At 40.3% G+C, this 18,253-nt stretch overlaps 1 protein-coding gene across 27 annotated transcripts in view; it reads left to right on the top strand.

The window, feature by feature from the left end:
- Positions 1-18,253, top strand: part of MAD2L1 (mitotic arrest deficient 2 like 1) — a 287,298-nt gene that overhangs the window by 22,261 nt on the left and 246,784 nt on the right. For 6 of the 27 annotated variants that reach the window (XM_082463043.1, XM_082463025.1, XM_082463033.1 and 3 more), the window contains one exon: positions 1-18,253. This exon is cut by the window's left edge. The gene's annotated coding sequence lies outside the window, so the exon portion shown is untranslated. The other 21 variants (XM_082463041.1, XM_082463038.1, XM_082463035.1 and 18 more) reach the window with 20 other exon arrangements.

The following is an 18,253-nucleotide window of genomic DNA, read 5'->3' as shown; positions in this document are numbered from 1 at the left end:
CTGGTGGTCACAGGAGGTGTTTTGTTTTGTTTCCTCTAAGACATGTGGACTAATTTTTAACTTCAGCACTGGTTTCCTGAAAAGCTGCTGGTGTTCATAAGATTCAGTGCTGCTGAACACAGGTGAGCGGCTTTACATTCTCGGGGCAGAGAGGGTATGGGGGGAACACTTTTTTGGCTCCACAGGGGAGAATTTTCGGTAGAACTATGAAAACTTCTGCTCTATCTATCAGAGTCTTTATGTTCTGTTCAGTTTAGTTGTTTTACCTATTATGACCAGAGAGTTCTGTTAGAGCTTAGTCATAGCTCAACCAAATAATAGCTAAGCACTGCTTTGTATTTAGAAACTTTTTGATGTTTCCAGTATTATTTGCTGATCTTTGAGAATTTTCCCCAAAATCTGAATATGGATTTAGATAAGATTGGGGTCAATTTTCCAGAATCCTCCGTTATCTAAATTTTTATGTTAACATGGCACCAAATTGTAGTTACGTCTTTGCAAATCTCCATATCATTTTATTTTATCTATATTAGGCCACAAATGGTCCTATTTTGGGTGGTTGTTGGCTGTTTTTTGTTGCTGTTGTTGGTTTTTACCATCTTGTAATCCTCTCTACCTTTGGCCTCTCGGTTCTCCTCTTCCTAACAGTTCGTGCCCGGCTTTGCTGCTTTCCCCGTTTCCCCACCTCTAAGAGTCCACGTGCGCCAGGCTTTGTTCCTGAAACTGTTCTCTGCCCATATCAACTCCCTAAGTAACCTAATTTCTTTCAGTAACTTTCAATAACTTACTGACTCCTGAATTTGAGTTGTGAAGCCCTATTTGGGAGATTGAGGCTAATGTTTAGAGTTGTGTCCACCTTGACATTTAACATAAACTCCATCATATATTTGACCAGAGACTAGCTGTTCTGTGGCATTTGAGGTTCTGCAGGAGAAGCCCTTCCGTTGAGGTGGACACCCACAGTGAGACTACTACATCATCTGAGGGAGCCAATCATACCCTGCTGATCCAGAACCCCGTAGAACTCAAAAGAGGCTGGAGAAGGCAGAAGCGGCCCCTCTTCTTATTCAGTGATTTGATGCTTATGTCTAATACCAAGTGCATATACATTACATGCTCTCCTGCTTATCCTACAGTTCCACGTTCGCTAACCCTTACTGTAAGAAAATATGACAGGCAGTGTCTCTCTTGCCTGGGACTTACAGACAGGTGATAAAAATAAGAGGGGGAGATTACAGATTGTGATTAGTGCTTCTGACACAAAGTCGCTAGGGTACCATGCAGAAGATGGGAGCATATTACAGAGGGGTTGACCAGGACCATGTAGAAGATGGGAGCATATTACAGAGGGGTTGACCAGGACCATGTAGAAGATGGGAGCGTATTACAGAGGGGTTGACCAGGACCATTTAGAAGATGGGAGCATATTACACAGGGGTTGACCAGGAGGACCTCTCAGGGTGGCAGCCTCTAAGCTGGACCTGTGGGGGAGAAGCAGCCACCGTTTCTAGCCAAGGCGGCCGGGCCTTCTAGGCTGAGGAAGCAGCAGGCGTAAGTGGGTGCAGCTTAGCCCCCTGGAGGGAGGAGTTCAGGGAAAGCCAGTGTGACTGGAGCCTAAGGTGGGGGGGCACGATATTAGATATGCTACTGGAGTCAGGGGTCCAGCCACACAGGGTCTCCACAGGCCATAGTAAGGGGCTGAAATACTATGCTGAAGGGTGTTTAACTAGGACAGTAACCATATCTCATTTATATTTTTAGCAAAATTTTCTGACTATTGGTAGATGATGGATTTTTGGGTAAGCAAGAGTGGAAGCAGGGTGACTAGGGGAGGCAACAGTCCCGATGAATAGTAACAAGGGCTCCATTTGGGGGTTGGCAGTGAAAATGAAAGATTCAGCCAGACAGATTTGGAATGTATGTTGGAGACAGAATCAACTGGGTGCACTTTCCTCTCAACCCTGGATACAAATGCAACCAATACCATAGACTTGGTGGCTTAAACAACAGAAATGTATTTCCTTATAGTTCTGGAGGCTGGAAATCCGAGATCAGGTACCAGTATGGTGAGGTTCTAGTGAGAGCTCTCTTCCTGGCTTGCAGATGGCTGTCTTCTCACTGTATGTTCACGTGGCATTTCCTAACTGCGTGAATGTGGGGAGAGAGAAAGAAATCTCTCTCCCTCCTCAAACAAGCCCACCAATCCTACTGGATTAGAATCTTACCCTTATGACCTCATAAGCCTTAATTACATCCTAAAAGCTCTATCTCCAGATACAGTCATATTGGCAGTGAGGGCTTCAGTGTATGAAGGTGTCAGCAGGGAGAGGGGGAGACACAGTTCTTCCACGGCAATGACTAGCAGTACTGAGTGCTGCCACCTTGTATGAGTTTTCACCACAATTTTTAGAAAACCACCTACAAGATCATTCCCATAAGAACATTTAGGTATATTCATGATCATTATTAATATGAAAAATTTGTTTTTTCTTTTTCCAGAAAGAAACAACAATTAAAAAGAAATAGCCTCCTGTGATATCTCTTCTCTGTCATGCCTCATCCTTGATGGAGGATTGTGTTATACCCTGAATCAGTCTGTGCAAATTAATAATCTGAGTTTAGCACCTAGTTTTTCCACTTAGCCATAAAAAGGGATGGGGGGACTGAAGTTCCCTTCTACCTCAGCTCATCTTCAGACTTCAGTTGAAAACTCGTCTTTAGGTTGATGCTATAGAAATCAACACAAATGGAATAAATAGTTGACTAACTGCTACCTATGTATTTGGTCAGAGTAAGTAAATTTTAGCTTGTATGTAATAATAAGCGTAAATGTTTATTTCTTGCGAAATAAATTATATTTCTCCAGTTGTGTGGGATGTTAATATTCAGCGAAAATTATTTTGAGATTTTTGTCATTTTCTTTTGTACTACATACATTAGAAACTTCTGTTCTCAAGAATTAAACTCAGATGAAACCTTCACTATCACTTTTGATATTCATTAGAATGCTTAGTAAGTTATTTTTCAAATAAAATTATTACTTCTGTTTTTTAGAACAGGATCTGCTTTATAAATATTAAGATATTAATACTAGCAGAGGCCCATGAAGAATTTACAAATGGGAAGGGACTGTACCTAGTTCACTGTCTTTAGACATCACTATCCTCATATTTAGTTATTGAAGAATACAGAAACAATGAAAAATGAATTTTATTTAGGCCAAAAGATGACGATTACTATTAACTTATCATTGAGATGACAGATACTTACAGAATATACCACAACCCCTCCTCCTAAGCATCTAAGGGAACACCCCTGTGTTAGAATAGGAGAAATCTCCCTAGAATCTTATAAATTTCACAAACCATTGGGGCTTACCCCTTAGCCTAGTATAAGGCTGAGGTAAAGGAAAGGAGAGGGGTATCCATAGTAAAGGATACACAATAGAAATTAAAACTGCAGCCCTCCTCTCCCTTCTCCTCAAGTCAGTTTACATTAGATTCGTTCTTTCTAACTGCTACCGAGAAAATCTCACTGAGTTGTGACTGAGTGTGAAGAAACACCATGAGATCCTAGGAGAATCCACTGTAGTATAAAGCTTTGTTGTGATACAGTTTGAACATTTCCAAGCTAGCATCTAGCTTTGTTGGTGTAGTATCATGAGATTTATCATCTCACTCCAAAAATAAAAGAATAATCCCATCAGAAAGCCTGGTGGCTCTGGGGGACGAGATGAGGCTCAGGATAGGAAAGAGGAGGAGGGTTCTTCAGGGAGCTACAGGTCAACACCCATGGAGGCCAAGTGGTTACGAGCACAGGCTCATGAGTTAGGTTGTCTGGGTTCAAACCCTGTTTCTGTTGCTTTTGGCAACAGAAAACTGTGAGTTTCCTCATCTGTAAAATGGGGCTAATAAAGACTACCTGATGTAGTTTACAATTAAAGCAATAATGTTTATAAAATATTTAGAACAGTGCTCGGCATATGGTAAGTGCTCAATGTTACAGGAGAGTCGAAACCATGCTCTGGACTCTTGGATAACTCCTTGGTTTGGTTTCAAGGGAGTAGATAATCTTGGCACTGTATTTCACTAAGAAGAGAATTATTCAAATGACTTTTTCCAGGTCAGTGTATTTGGAAGTTTCCACACAGTACCTTGGGTGTCAATACACATAGATATCTACATCAGAAAAAAAAATCTATAAAATCCAGCAGATATGTGTCTATCTTTCCCATTCGCCATATAGTTGTAGCTTGATAATGCCTTTAGAATTACTATGTAGAAAAATAATTTTATCTGATAATTGTGTTTCAAAGAAATCTTCAAATACACAGACATAGGGGAAAATGCTGAAATTAACTGACTACATAAATGCAAAGAAATAAAGCCATACTATAAAAACACAACTCAAGAAGAGAGAAGAGAGTCCAGCTCCTTCTTTTTAAAGTACCCCTCCTCCATTATGGAAAAAGCATTAAGGTGCTGATGACCAGCCCATTTGCCCTCTGAGAATTCTCAGTCTATCTCTTTCTTGCTTGAGCTGTGTTTTATTTTTTTTTTTTTCTTTTTTTGGCTGCATTGGGTCTTCGTTGCTGTGCCTGGGCTTTCTCTAGTTGCAGCGCTACTCTTCGCTGTGGTGCACGGGCTTATCATTGTGGTGGCTTCTCTTGTTGCGGAGCATGGGGTCTAGGCGCGCGGGCTCCAGTAGTTGTGGCACGCAGCTCAGTAGTTGTGGCACGCCGGCTCAGTAGTTGTGGCGCACGGGCTTAGTTGCTACGTGGCATGTGGGATCTTCCCAGACCAGGGCTCGAACCTGTGTCCCCTGCATTGGCAGGCGGATTTTTAACCACTGCACCACCAGGGAAGTCCCAAGCTGTTATATTTTGTGTGCCACAAATCCTTCCTGTTTTACTGAAATGCTTTCTACTAGCTTCATGTTATATAAAGGAATGGAAATAAACTATAATTAGGGGTTTGTGTTCTACATATGCTTTACTTTGTCATTACCTGAATACAAGCTTTGCCTTTAGAATATGGATAATAATTTAACAATAATTATTTATTCACCTGTTTAAATTTTTTTAATTTATAGCAATTTTTCTTCTTTTTTGCAGTCTGTAACTATAACAGTTACAAATTCAGACACAGTGAATGATGTTATCAACATGTCACTTTCAAAGCTAGGAATAACTGTAAGTTACCTGCAAGTTATTTTTAGTTACAAACCAACTTTGATTTTTGAGATTCGTGTGTTTGTGTGTGTGTGTATGTGTGTGTGTGTGTGATGTACCTACCATCATAAGACAGCTGATTATTACAGATATGTAAGTCATATTTGGTGCCCCTAAATTCAGAAGTTGAGGGCAGCAAAGCTCTGTTATTAGCCTATACATGAGTGTTGTATTCCCATTTTAAATTCTGTGTGAATTGTAAGTCATAGCATAATGAAATCGGGCTATAATTGTAGAGTGCTATGAAAACATGCACTTTACTGTATATATTATATACCTAGACAGTAAAATATTTATAAGATTCTAAATATTTCCTCCTCTACTGGACTGTTCTTTCTGTATCTTCTTTCCTGATTCCTCCCATCCCATCCCCATTTACCCTGATTGCCACCTGAGGACTCAATCTCAGCATGAGAAATCCTAAATGATATCTTTTGTTGTAAATTTGACATACAGACCACCTGGCTAGAAGCTACATCCCCTTGATGCAGGTCCTGAGAATGAGATAGCTAATGCCTCTTGTGAACTGGTAAAGAAGACAAGTTCTGAATAAAACCATGGATCTGGGGGCATTTGTGTACACATCACTTTCATCTTGTTTTGCTTTCAAGTGTCTGTTCTCCTTTATGTTTTGACAGGACTGTTATGGGTTGTTGAAAATTTTTTGGTGAAAGAGATGGCTATGTTTGGGGATGAGGGTGCATAAGGGAAAAGAGAGGGAAAGGGACATTCAGATGGACAGAACTGAAAAAGCACGTGTAAAGCATGGCTCCCTATATAAAATTATATATAAATATATAAAATTTATATATATAAGTAGATATATATGTGAATATATATATTTATAAATGTGAAAATGTCTTGATATTGTGATATGACATAATAACAATATTTGTATTTAAGTTTTGTCTGACTCAATGGTATAATAAAGCCCCTTAAAAACTCAGGTCAGCCAGAATTTGGTATAAGAAATCAATGATGATTTCTGTAAAAATTGAATTTAATAATACATTTTAAATAAAATTGAATTTATATGCACTGAGTAAAGCACCCCTCTGCATTGATTTCTAACCTATTTGATATATATGTCCTGAATAAGAATTAAATCTTAGAAGAAAATGGTTTTAGGGATAAGGTTGGGGAGATTAATGTTAGAGCTCATTTTATTTCATTTTGTAATTTTCCTTTGCTTAAAGTGATCAATCTCACCAGACAAGAAAAAACTTCTATTTTAATGAAGAATTGGGGTTATATGCCTCTACATGTGTTCCTGATTTAAGGGATTCCAACATAGTTTTTCCAATCTTTACCTTAAAAGGAAAGATTTTTATTAGCTCTCACTTCTTATTTGCAATACAACTTTGAGCAGATTTAGCCGTGTGTGTGTGTGTGTGTGTGTCTGTGAGTGAGACCGCTTCCATACCGGGACCCTGCCTCTTTCCCAGCAAGGCCACGATTTTTAATCAGGAGTCAAGGGCAAGCATACATAGTACCTATCACCAACAACTCTGTTTCAAACATTTCCTCTCCTGGAGGTCTCTTTAATTCAGCAGTCTTTATAATTTAGACTTGTTTCAAATGGGATATCCAGTATTCCTAGGCAGTGATTCTGCTGGGAGTTAATGGTTTTCTGCATCTGACTTAATCTCTAGGTTAGAGTCTTTGTCCCTTCTTTCCCTTGAGTGGCGCTTGTCTGCATCAAAGCCAGTGGGCTGAATTAACTCTGCCATCTACTCAAGGCCTCTTGGGCATTTGTCTCCTTTTGCTCATGGTTGCTGAGCTAATGATGCCTTTCTTTTTTTAAAAAAAAATATTTATTGATTGATTTGGCTGCACTGGGTCTTAGTTACGGCACGTGGGATCTTCGGTGCACCATGAGGGATCTTTAGTTGCAGCACGCGGGATCTTTTTAGTTGCGGCATGCGGGAATCTTACTTGCAGCATGCAGGCTCTTAGCTGCGGCACGTGGGATCCAGTTCCCTGACCAGGGATCGAACCTGGGCCCCCTGCATTAGAAGCGCGGAGTGCTAACCACTGGACCACCAGGGAAGTCCCTAACGATGCCTTTCAAGTTTTAATTTGCTCAGAAATAGTCATGGCAGAGTATGTGACTCTCTGGACAACATGCTTGCCTGGGCAGGGACATTTGAAGGCAAAGGCCAACAGTCTCCAAGGAGTCTGGAGACAGCAGAAAGCAGGACTCCTCCAGCGTGAAGGAGCATTACCATGATTTTTTTATGCCATGGGCCGCCCACAAAGTGAGGGGCTGATTGCATGTGGTTCCATAGATCCCCACCCTTTATCAAAAAGGACAAGAATCTCAGACAGTCCATTGGAGGCTGTGAGAGGGACAGGGGTTACTGAAATCAGCACTGTTAACTCAAAAATTGTAGCCACCCCTATGGACCAAATAGCATTTATACTAGCCCCAATCCTTTCTTTTTGGAAGTACAGAAATGCTAAGGAAATGTGTTCTTCAAGTACCTACTGGGAAGATTTGCTGTGACACATAGTTCTTTTTGTCTCCAAGGGCTCTGAGAAAGATTACCAGCTGTGGGTCAGTTCTGGCAAGAAAGAGGCCTCATACCTACTCACTGGTTAAGTGTCAGGGAAAACCTAAGATGGGGATGATTGGGTTCAAAATTGTGACCCTAAAGTCTCAAAGTAATGGTTGATCAGTCTTAAGCTTAAATACCCTTAAAAGTGAAAATACCATGCAATATTTATTCATTCATTTATTAAATAATTCCCAGCACTTACTCTATCCCAAGCACTGATAACATCTTTTCATTCAGCAACTTATGGTCTAGTTGGGGAGAGAAATGTGAATTTTGCTTCTTTGCTTTTTTCACTTGACAGAGTTATCTTGAAGATATTAATTTACTTACTCTTTACTTACTTACTTAGGTATGAAAGCAACACAAAACTGGAATTTCTTTTTCTCATACATTATTTTTCATATTCCAGTCTTCAAGTCCTCTGTTCCATTTCCTAACTACTAAATAGTCTCCATTTTGTGAGAATCTTCTAAAATCCAGCCATGCCTCTGAACCCAAGTACATTTATTTAATACCTGCTCTGTGCCCACAACTTTTCTCAGCATCATAAAGAAAATGAGATAATCACACTCAGACTCTTCAAGTCTTCACTGACTAAACCACCTGTACTTTGCTGTTTCTCAAGCTGAGTTTACCAGCATTGCTCTTGAGGTTTTTGATAAACAGATTACACCTTTCCTAAAATAGTTACTGTAGCAAGTTAGCTAGAAATAATAATACATACTCTTGGATTAGCAAATCTGTTCAGTGTAGTCAGTGAAAAAAGAGGGATTAAAACAAGGGAAAGGACAAAATCTGTAGCAGAACTTGCAATATAGTAAAGGTGACAATGATTTCTGCTAGAAAACTTAGAGCATTCCCTCTTACATGCAGTATCTTTTTTTCTTTTTTAATCTGTTCAATAATCCTGTGAGGCTATTACTCTTTCAAGTGATCTGAAGAACGTTTTCAAGTGATCTGGAAAATCCAATCAACTGAGTTTTTTCTACGATATGCAGAGTCCCAGTCTTAGAATACATGGAGTCACCAAGTACATAGCTGAGGACAAAATCCCCTCACCCATTTCATGTGTTTTTCTTTTTTAATGTTGACATCTTTGTAAAAGTCAGTCAGCAATAAAGTGAAAAAAATTGAATACTTAAATATATTTATTTTAATAAAATGCATTAATTTAAACAAAACCACATAGATGACAACTTTTAGGCTTCGAACAGCTTCACTCACCATGGCTGGCTCTAAGGACTCCTAAGAGCCTGTCATTCATGATGATACCTTAGCAGTCATTCTGAATGCCTTTAACATGCTCTCAATTCACAATTATGGATTAGCTCCTGGTTATCCTGGTGATTTGGTTGTATTTTATTGCTGTCATGGAAGTTTCTTTTGCTTTAAAGGATGTAAGTCGCAGTGATACTTGTTCTGAACAAAGCACTGACATTGCATTTATGCCAGATGAAAAGCAAAAGCAAGAGCTCCCCAAGTTACATTCAATAATAAATCAGGGGACTTCCCTGGTGGCACAGTGGTTAAGAATCTGCCTGCCAATGCAGGGGACACGGGTTTGAGCCCCTGGTCTGGGAAGATCCCACATGCCACGGAGCAACTAAGCCTGTGCGCCACAACTACTGAGCCTGCGCTCTAGAGCCCGCGAGCCACAACTACTGAAGACCATGCACCTATAGCCGGTGGTCTGCAACAAGAGAAGCCACCACAATGAGAAGCCCACACACCGCAACGAAGAGTAGCCCCTGCTCGCCACAGCAATGAAGACACAACGCAGCCAAAAATAAATAAATTTATAAAAAATAATAATAATAAATATAAATCAGAAATGAAAGAAAAGGAACTTTCATTCTATTCTTAAAAAATGAAATCCATGTCACAGCACAGGGTCTTTGAGAGTTCTATGGTGAGGAAGCAATTTAAAGCCTGAAAGAGTAAAACAAATCACTTGGCAGGTAACTCCCAGTGATTTCTGGTGTGGTTTTCCACTCCGTAAACACTGTTTTGCACTTTGCTTCTGGGTTTCCACCACCATGCAGCCTTGCCTCTGATCACTGCCTCGCAGGAGCCCCCTCAGAGGGGAGGCAGCAGTGGGAGGCAAACATAAAGGCAAACAACCCCACTGCTCTGGAACAGCTCTGGCTATTGAACTGACAAAAGGAAATGAAAAATCTGTTTGTTAAACTGACGTGTGAGAGAACAGTGATCATAGCAATTCTTAACATACATAGTCCAATTATTTTTAATATATTAAGCACCAATGCTTATAACTATACTTACTTTTATTCTTATGAGTCTATGTGAGGGTAAGCATTTCAAAGGAGGAACGTAAGGCAAGTACTTTGCCTAAGATGTACAATCTAGTGAGTGTCAAAGCAGAAACTAGAAGGCCTTCAATATTCTCAGATGGAAACATAATGAAAGTCAACACTGTGCAATGCACTGACGGATATATACAATCCAAGCCAAGCAATGTGTCTAAAAACATTTTTCTCTGCTCTTTTGCTTGGGCACCTGCTTTCTGTAGGGTGTCCCCCATGACAGTGCACTTCATGCTCACTCAGGGGGCACAGCCTCCTCTACCCAGAAGGCCCAGAAGAACGGCAGCCACACCAGTGTGGTGCACTTGCTCACAGTAAGGTAGGTTTGATCGCGCCCATCACCATCAGCAGAATCTACATTTAGATTTTTCTCCATACAGGGCATGAACATCCCTATGGAATTAAGATGAGCCACTTCCAGCTACTGTGCTCCTGCAGCGGGGACCGTAGGACTCCACCTCTCCTTCCGCCCTCCAGGAGGCCTGCCTCCTGAAGCAGGAGTCCCAAGAGATTCAAGCCTGGTTTATTGTGAAGCCCAAGCACTCAGCCAGGATCCAAGCCAGGAATCAGTGGGGAAAGGTAAGCCCCTTCCCTTCCTGCAAGTGTCTTCTCTTGGCTCTTGGCTCTACTCCTGAAAGCAAACTCGTGACATACAGCCGATTCTCCATGTAGGAGTAGGGTGGGGGCAGTATAGGCAGGCACCAACACCCACCCAGAATCAAGCTCAGAGAAACCCCGAAGGTCTGAAATCAAGACCCAACTCACTTCTAGGAAAGTTGTTATTTTTTTTTTTTTTAATTCCTCTAGGTAGACATCTCCCTTCTCTGTATCCCCAGAGCTCTCCCCACATATAATTATGTCTGTACACATCTGTGTGTCTTATTAGAACATGAGCTTCTTATGGCCTGGGAACACATCTTCCCCATCCTAGGGTTTTGTCTAGCATCTCATGCCCTCACAGGAGGTGGTTAGATGACTGTATGGCTTAGACAAGACTTGGAATCTGTTCTGGGCTTAGGCTGAAGTGGCCTTGGGGGTTCTGGTTCAAACTGAACTCTCAGTTCTATCCCCATAGCAACCTCACTTTCCACGTATGCTTCAGACCCAGGTTGCGACTGGAACTGGACTGAATATTTTCGGTTGGGGTTTTTTAAAATCTTCCCTCTTGCAATTTTTTTTCCCCTACCATTCCAATATTGTCCCATTATTATTTCTTTCTCTGAATAAAATGTGTTATTAATTTGGGAAGTATTTGGGAAATTCTATTATTTCTACTTAAAGTATTTTTATTATTATGATTATTATTCTCTAAGCACAAAGTTTCAAAAATTTTATTTTTTAATATTCAAACCTTAATTTGAGCATGAGGAAACACTAACCTAAATCTTACCAGGACTGTTTAAGAAAGATGAGGTTATAAAGTTAGCTTGTTTAATAGTCCCCATATTTTTTCATGGCTATAGCATATACTTTTAATGGTCACAGAGGCAACACGAACTCTAATATCAAACAATGTACATTATGAAAGGTCCAACTAAGCCTGAAAATATCTTTGATTAAGTATAGGACTCAATGTCTATTTTGCTTTCTGTCTATGCTCATGGAGTAGCTGGATATATAGCTTTGTAGCAAGGGATAGAGCACTCTTTTTAAGAGCATTCTTATTAAAGGTGAACAATGAATGAATACATTTGGATAGTTTTAGAAATAATACAGTCAGGTTAAGAGTAGGGAAACCAGGTTGCACAAAACAACTCAACCTATAGAAACATGTATCTTAAACATTTGTACATGTTAATGTAGAAGAATCTCCTCCTGGATGTAAGAATGTATTTGCTTTCTTCATTGTCTCCTTTTAAAATGATGGAGGTATGCATGTCAGGGCAGGAAGAGCCTAAGGTAGAGTGGTGGCATTCCTTCATGACCGCATATCTTCTGGAGGCTGCAAAATCAAATGGAGAATGGGAGTGGGGTCTGCTTTTGTTGGGGGAGACCGATGTCTAGGCTGCCGTCGGCCCTCTGAGGGGGGAGATTACCTTTATCAAGGCTGCTACGAGCCACGTCTGTGTTGAGCAGTACATTACATTATGTAGTCCAATGAGGTGTAGGTAGCATCATTTATGTTAACTTTGAGAAACCGAAGCTCAAAGAGTTTTAAGTAACCTATCCAACTAAGTGGCAGAACAGGAGCCTTCTGGTTCTCTCATCCAGCACAAGTGTTTCGCCCACATGAGTGGACATGGTGACGCACTCACTATGTCTCAGAAAAGACAAGTGGATGGGCGTTTAAGGATATTTGGTAAAATGTTGCCCATCTGTTTATTTTTCTACAACTTGGCTCCTCTGTTGACTTTTTTTAGTTGGTTATTTAAGCAGGTTTTTTAAGCAAATGTTAAACGGGTTACTTAAGCAAATATCAGGAAAACATTCATAGCTAGGCAGTAGAAACTTTGAACTTAGCTTTTCATTGCTGATCACTTATTTTTGAAAAGCCCTTTGTCAGCATTCCTTTGACAGGGGCTGTTGGGTAGTTAAAAATCACCTCTGGGTAGCTGGGTAGGGTGTTACAGGAAGATGGCCACCTGGCATCTTACCATATAGCCAGCATTTAATGACTACTTCCCAAGGACCCTGACTGCAGAAAGTCATCTATGGAGCTGCTTGAGGGTTGTGGCCTACCAGAGGAGAGGTCCAGAGGATGGCTGAAAAGTGGGGTCAGGCAGGATGTGTCATGAAAGGCAGATCCTTTTGATGGGAGAAAAGTTGACCACGGCTGGGTACTCAGAAAGCCAAACAGGAAATCTAAGAGTGAGAAGAAGCCTACTACAAAAGTAAATGATTACCAAACTCTGCAAACTCTTGATTTGAATACCAAATCTTTTTGGCTTTTAAAATGAGATTTGACACCTGAATCCACTGATAATACTTAACATCAGGAAACTTGTATAATACAGGTTAAGTGACTCATGACACAGGGCAGAGGCAGTAGATAGCACTGTCTGGGGAATACTGTCACTCGGAGAATCAGCCCTGAGTCTACTCAAGCCTCTAGGTTTAACTACTGGTTTGCAGGATATGGTGAAGACGAATACATTAACACCACAAGGATGCAATTAGCCAATTTCAGAATGTGGGAAATTCTATACAAGAAATGACTCAGTTTCTCTCTCTTCCAGCCACTGCAATGAACATGCTGTAAAATGTAAATGGTGGAAATCAGGTTAAATGAACTAAACTACTATTAGTAATAATCTCTCTTCTTCCTTAGGTTCAGGCCAGAAGACAGTTAAGAGGAGTTCAGTCAAAAACTGGGCCTTCTGGCAGAGCTCCAGCACTCGTGAGGACAACCAGTGTCCAGCTCCACCACCCACAAAGCCAAAACAGCTCTTTGGAGTTTCTCTCGAGGATGTGTGAGATAATGACCATCCGCCCACCCCGATTCTGGTAGGTCCCATCTTGGTCTTCTGTAGCCCTCCTGAGGAGGGGAGCTCTGAGAGGGCAAGTGTTCTCATCCAAATCTATCCTCAAGTGGAGAAGTCATTAGACAGCCCCTGGCTTTGACTGAGTTTTATTAATATTACTTCAAAGAATAAGATCTGATTTAGGTACTGCAGAGTCATAAGGCAAATACAACAGGAAAAGATACTCTTGTCCATTCCACTGGTTTCAGCAAAGACCCACCTACACCTGCTCAGATCAATTAAAATGGGCTCCGTGTGTATGAATCTGAGAGTCCACCTCACCCTCATATTCTCTCCTCATCTCCTTCCTTGGACTCCACACTCAGTCTCAAGTCTCCTTCAGCTGAGTTTACTCAACCTTATGACTCAAAATATCTCACATAGATTTCATTTGTAATTCAAGTGCTTAAGCATAAAGACTCATCCCCTGGCAAATATGAGTCATTTAATCCTGACAGACTGCATCAGATGAAAGTCAGAGTTTGACCTGTGTTATCTCAAGTTAGCGTACTGAATTGTCAGCGCTCTCCAAGCACTATACCACATGCAGGGAATCTTATGCTATATGTGAACAAATTTATCACACTACTGATAGTTACATGCTAGCTACTACCCCAGTCCTTGCACTTTTCACAGCAAATTTAGGGGGTAACTATGATTATCATCTTCCCCACTTCATAAATGAAAAACAAAAAAGCCTCAGTAAAGTATGTGCTGTGCCCGAAGTCATATAGCAGATGCGTAGCGTAACAGATTCCAGATTCCTTGGATTACCTGACTCCAATACCTGTTACCTCTCTACCCTGTAAGCAGAGGACATGAAGACACAGCAAAAGGAAATGAAAGACAGATGAGAAGAGAATCTGATCAGAGAAGGAGGAGAGGGGTTTTGAGCCTGTTTTAAAAGAGGGGAGGAAATACAGGAAGTAGAAATGGGGTATACAGTCACTGAAAGGAGAATAAACAAATGGGAAATTAGTATGGCAAAAAGATTTCTACACTTTGTAAAGAGCATCTATAATAGGGAATAATGAGAAAGGAACAGTGAAGGAGGAGAGGGTGATTCTACAAAGGCCTCAAAGCAGAGAAGTTTGATTTAACAGTGTAAATTTACTAAAAAGGAAAATCTGATTAAACGAGTGTTTAAAATGTTTCAGTGTATGAATGTAAAATGGATTGTTGGGTAGAACATGTATTTAGAAACACTGAAAAAAAATTTCAAATGGACTTCAGTCCTTCCAGCTCCAGCACTGTACCCTCATACACCCCAGCTCTGTCAAAAAGGGGCAAGCTTGTGCTCCAGGCTTGCAGATAGGAAATGCCACATAGTTTTCTTTTCTTCCCTATAGCATATACTTTCCTTTATCAATCAAAAAGGGCCTCTCACAGAAGGCATATTCAGAAAATCAGCCAGTATAAAATCATGCAGAGCCCTAAAGGAGAAACTAAACTCTGGGGACAAAGTGAACTTGCATGATGAATCCATTCTTATGGTAGCATCCATCTTAAAGGTAGGGAAAGTTCTAGCATTATCCACACACAGAGTAACTCTGAAGCTATATGACTGGTCCTTCATCATGACTGCCCAAGAACCATAATAGGCATAATATAAAAACACTTGACAAAGTCAAAATTGAAGGAAGCTACTTTGGGTGTTAAAAGCCCCACAATGTTAGATATACTTTCCTTTTTCATCACACAACGCCCTCCCCATCTTCATTCCTGAACACTCCATGCAAAAGAATAAAAATAATAAATTTCAAAACACACACTTACACATACAGAGTGTTTACCAAAACAAGCTTCCTGCTTTTGATGACTTCCTCGCCACCTTCCTAATGAAGGCAAGGTTCATATTAAAGAAAATTCATATTAAGCTTTTGGAAATAGTTACACAAGTTTACCGCAGTAAGTAAACATTTGCCTTACGATGAATCAAAAACTGCTCAGTGAGGACACCTGATCCCTTCATCATCCCTCCTTCCCCTGTCTCTTCATGCCTTTTACTTTAAAGTTAGTGTAGGGATGACTCGACCCTTTGTTCCTCCTTTTTCCTCCTTTTACCACCTTTGGCATCCTTTGTTGATATCTGTTGTTTAACCCACCACCCGTGGTTATAGTGACATGGTAACCAGCTCCTACCACATGCCTCTTCTTATAAATCTGACTTTTAAAGTGGGTGCAGCAGTCAAAATCAGTTTGGAATTCTGAAAATTCAATAGATTTATACAAAAATAGATTGAGTTTGAAATGATACAGCTAAATCACAAGTGTCTAGTTACATTTCTACCAGGGGAATAACAGAACAGAAAAATTTAATCAATCCATGTTGGTACTTGTTAGCAGCTCTGAACAAAAATATGTTAATGTAGTAATGACTGTAAACAGGTTATTAAAATTATCTTAGAAACTCAGTAACATTTGGTCTTTCCTTGTCCCCTATTAATGTCTGATTGTAATTCGATTATATGATAAATAGCAACAGTTCAGAAATGACTTAGAGTTGACCCCTACTACACTAGCACCATAATAATGCACACTAGGTATGCAAATAGCAAGATGAGTATTGCCCTCTGTAAGGTGCACACATGGAACTGACGTGATTTTCTAGCAAAAGTTAGTAGGCTCTTGCCTATTTCCATGTTATAAGCACAGACTAGCAAGAGGGTAGCTACTCATGGGTACAGTTCCTAGACATTCACAATGTTTTCTCTTCCTAAAGTTGACTGATCTTGGTGGGGAATCAAACTTTGCAACCTTGGCTTTGACAATACCATGTGTCAAACTAACCAGAGAGTTGGTTTAAGTCAGAAATGAATGTATCATCAGTACCACATTGAGTTGGCCATTAAACTATCTATAAACAGAGGTCCAACAGCAAATACCCCTGGCATATTCTGCACGTGTCATGTTCTGGCCTAACCACACTCAGCCTCACCAATGGACTCTAGAGAACAAGGTCCAGGAAAGAGAGGAGACACAGACTCCAAGTGCATGTAGTTTGGTACACATGAGGCAAAGGCCCTGCTGCACCCTCCCAGACTCTCAGAACCAGCCAAAGCTGGAGTGCTTCCTCTCTCCACGTATATTGGGGCCACTTCTTAGGAAACACAGTGAAAAACCTAATGATCGTGAGTGGGTATTGTATACCAATAACACAGTAAAGGTACGAGAGGACTGAGACTGTGGCCATTGTCTCCACTGCTCTGTCCCCAGGACTCAAAAGAGTGCCTGGCACAAACAGCAGCTCAATAAAAGTAACACTTACTGGATTATAATCATGACAGTTGCCTAGAAGCGTCTCCTGAACAAGCTACTATTAAGAGAAGTCGGGCTACATGTTAAGACCAGTGGAAGCAAGGTGTGCTTTTGAAACTAGCAAGGCAATGCAATAATTTCCCCTCAGTCTTACACAGAAGATTACGACTTCATAAATTTTAATAGGCCCAATTCTATGATATTAAGACTTGTTCATCAGCCCTCTAAAGTTATGAATTTTCCAGGCGTCCACTTAGGAAGCTTACATTTGCATATCTCTAGCCCTGATACTCAGAGGCCTGAAGTTGCAATATATCCAAATTTTCAATTTCATTTTTTGGGAGGACGTGTTCCATTCAAGGAGTCGTAAGGGGTAACATGTAGTTACCCACTGGGGATTTTGGTATATTTCTAACACCTACTGCTTAAAAGTCTGCAGAACTGAACTTTTATATAGTTAAAAAAAGGAAGACTGAAGCTATTATTAGAGTAGTTTTTTTCCCAAGGAGCATACATACCTCAAGTCAGAAAGCCCAGTTCTCTCTTGATATGTGTGCAAGAGCATGCGGAGGTGTGTTTTTTGGTTATTTTTTTGTTTCAGAACTTTTTTTGCTTGAATGAAGAGCAAACACTGTGTCTAAAGTAAACACGCAAAATGGGTATGTCCATTTCTTTTCAAGAAACTAATAGGATTTAGGATTTAGGATTTAGGATGAGTCACCAGACCTTGTCAGTTTGTGCTAGCATGCTAACATGAGTAAGTTCCAGGTGATAGAAGGGGCTTTAGCGTCATTCTCACTACAGCCTAGACTACTTTTATGCTTCTACTTTTACGCTTCTAATTTTAGTTAGAGAAAATCCAAGCAATGCTTCTGGATGTGCAAGTCTGTGGATAATCAGAGCCAAGCTCTGTGTGGATCAGTTTGTGTAGTTGAGAAGGAAATGGGGACTGAACTGAATTTTTCAACTAAATGTTTTCTCTGTAATTTCTCCAACATATTTACCATAAAAATAATATATATTTTTTATCTGTGTAAGGATTTTCTTCAAAATATCCAAGGAAGTGTATTTTCAGCCAGTCTCTATGATAAATGGCTTGGTGTTACTGATCAAGGGAATGAGGAGGAGAAAATAACTGCAACCCAGAGGTAATCATGCAGTACCCTTAGGAAAATATTAGCTTATAATTTACAGCTTTGTCCACTAAAATAATGACCAATGTCAAAGGGTTTCACTTGATCATACCCAGGAAGCCAGTTTAAAAATAGATGCATGCCTTACTGTTGATATTGAATTCGTGTTTTTCTCCTCATCTTATTAATATGGAATTCTTGACCATTTTACACCTTCTGAATACATGGAACTGCTGGAGGTGAAATCCACTGGTCTAAAAAGAGATGCTAAAGGATCAATCTGCCAGTG

The sequence above is a fragment of the Balaenoptera physalus genome (assembly GCF_965194825.1).
Source record: "Balaenoptera physalus genome assembly, chromosome: 5".
Taxonomy (NCBI): Eukaryota; Metazoa; Chordata; class Mammalia; order Artiodactyla; family Balaenopteridae; genus Balaenoptera; species Balaenoptera physalus.
Note: the sequence above shows the minus strand (reverse complement) of the source record. Positions and strands in the feature narration are given on the sequence as shown.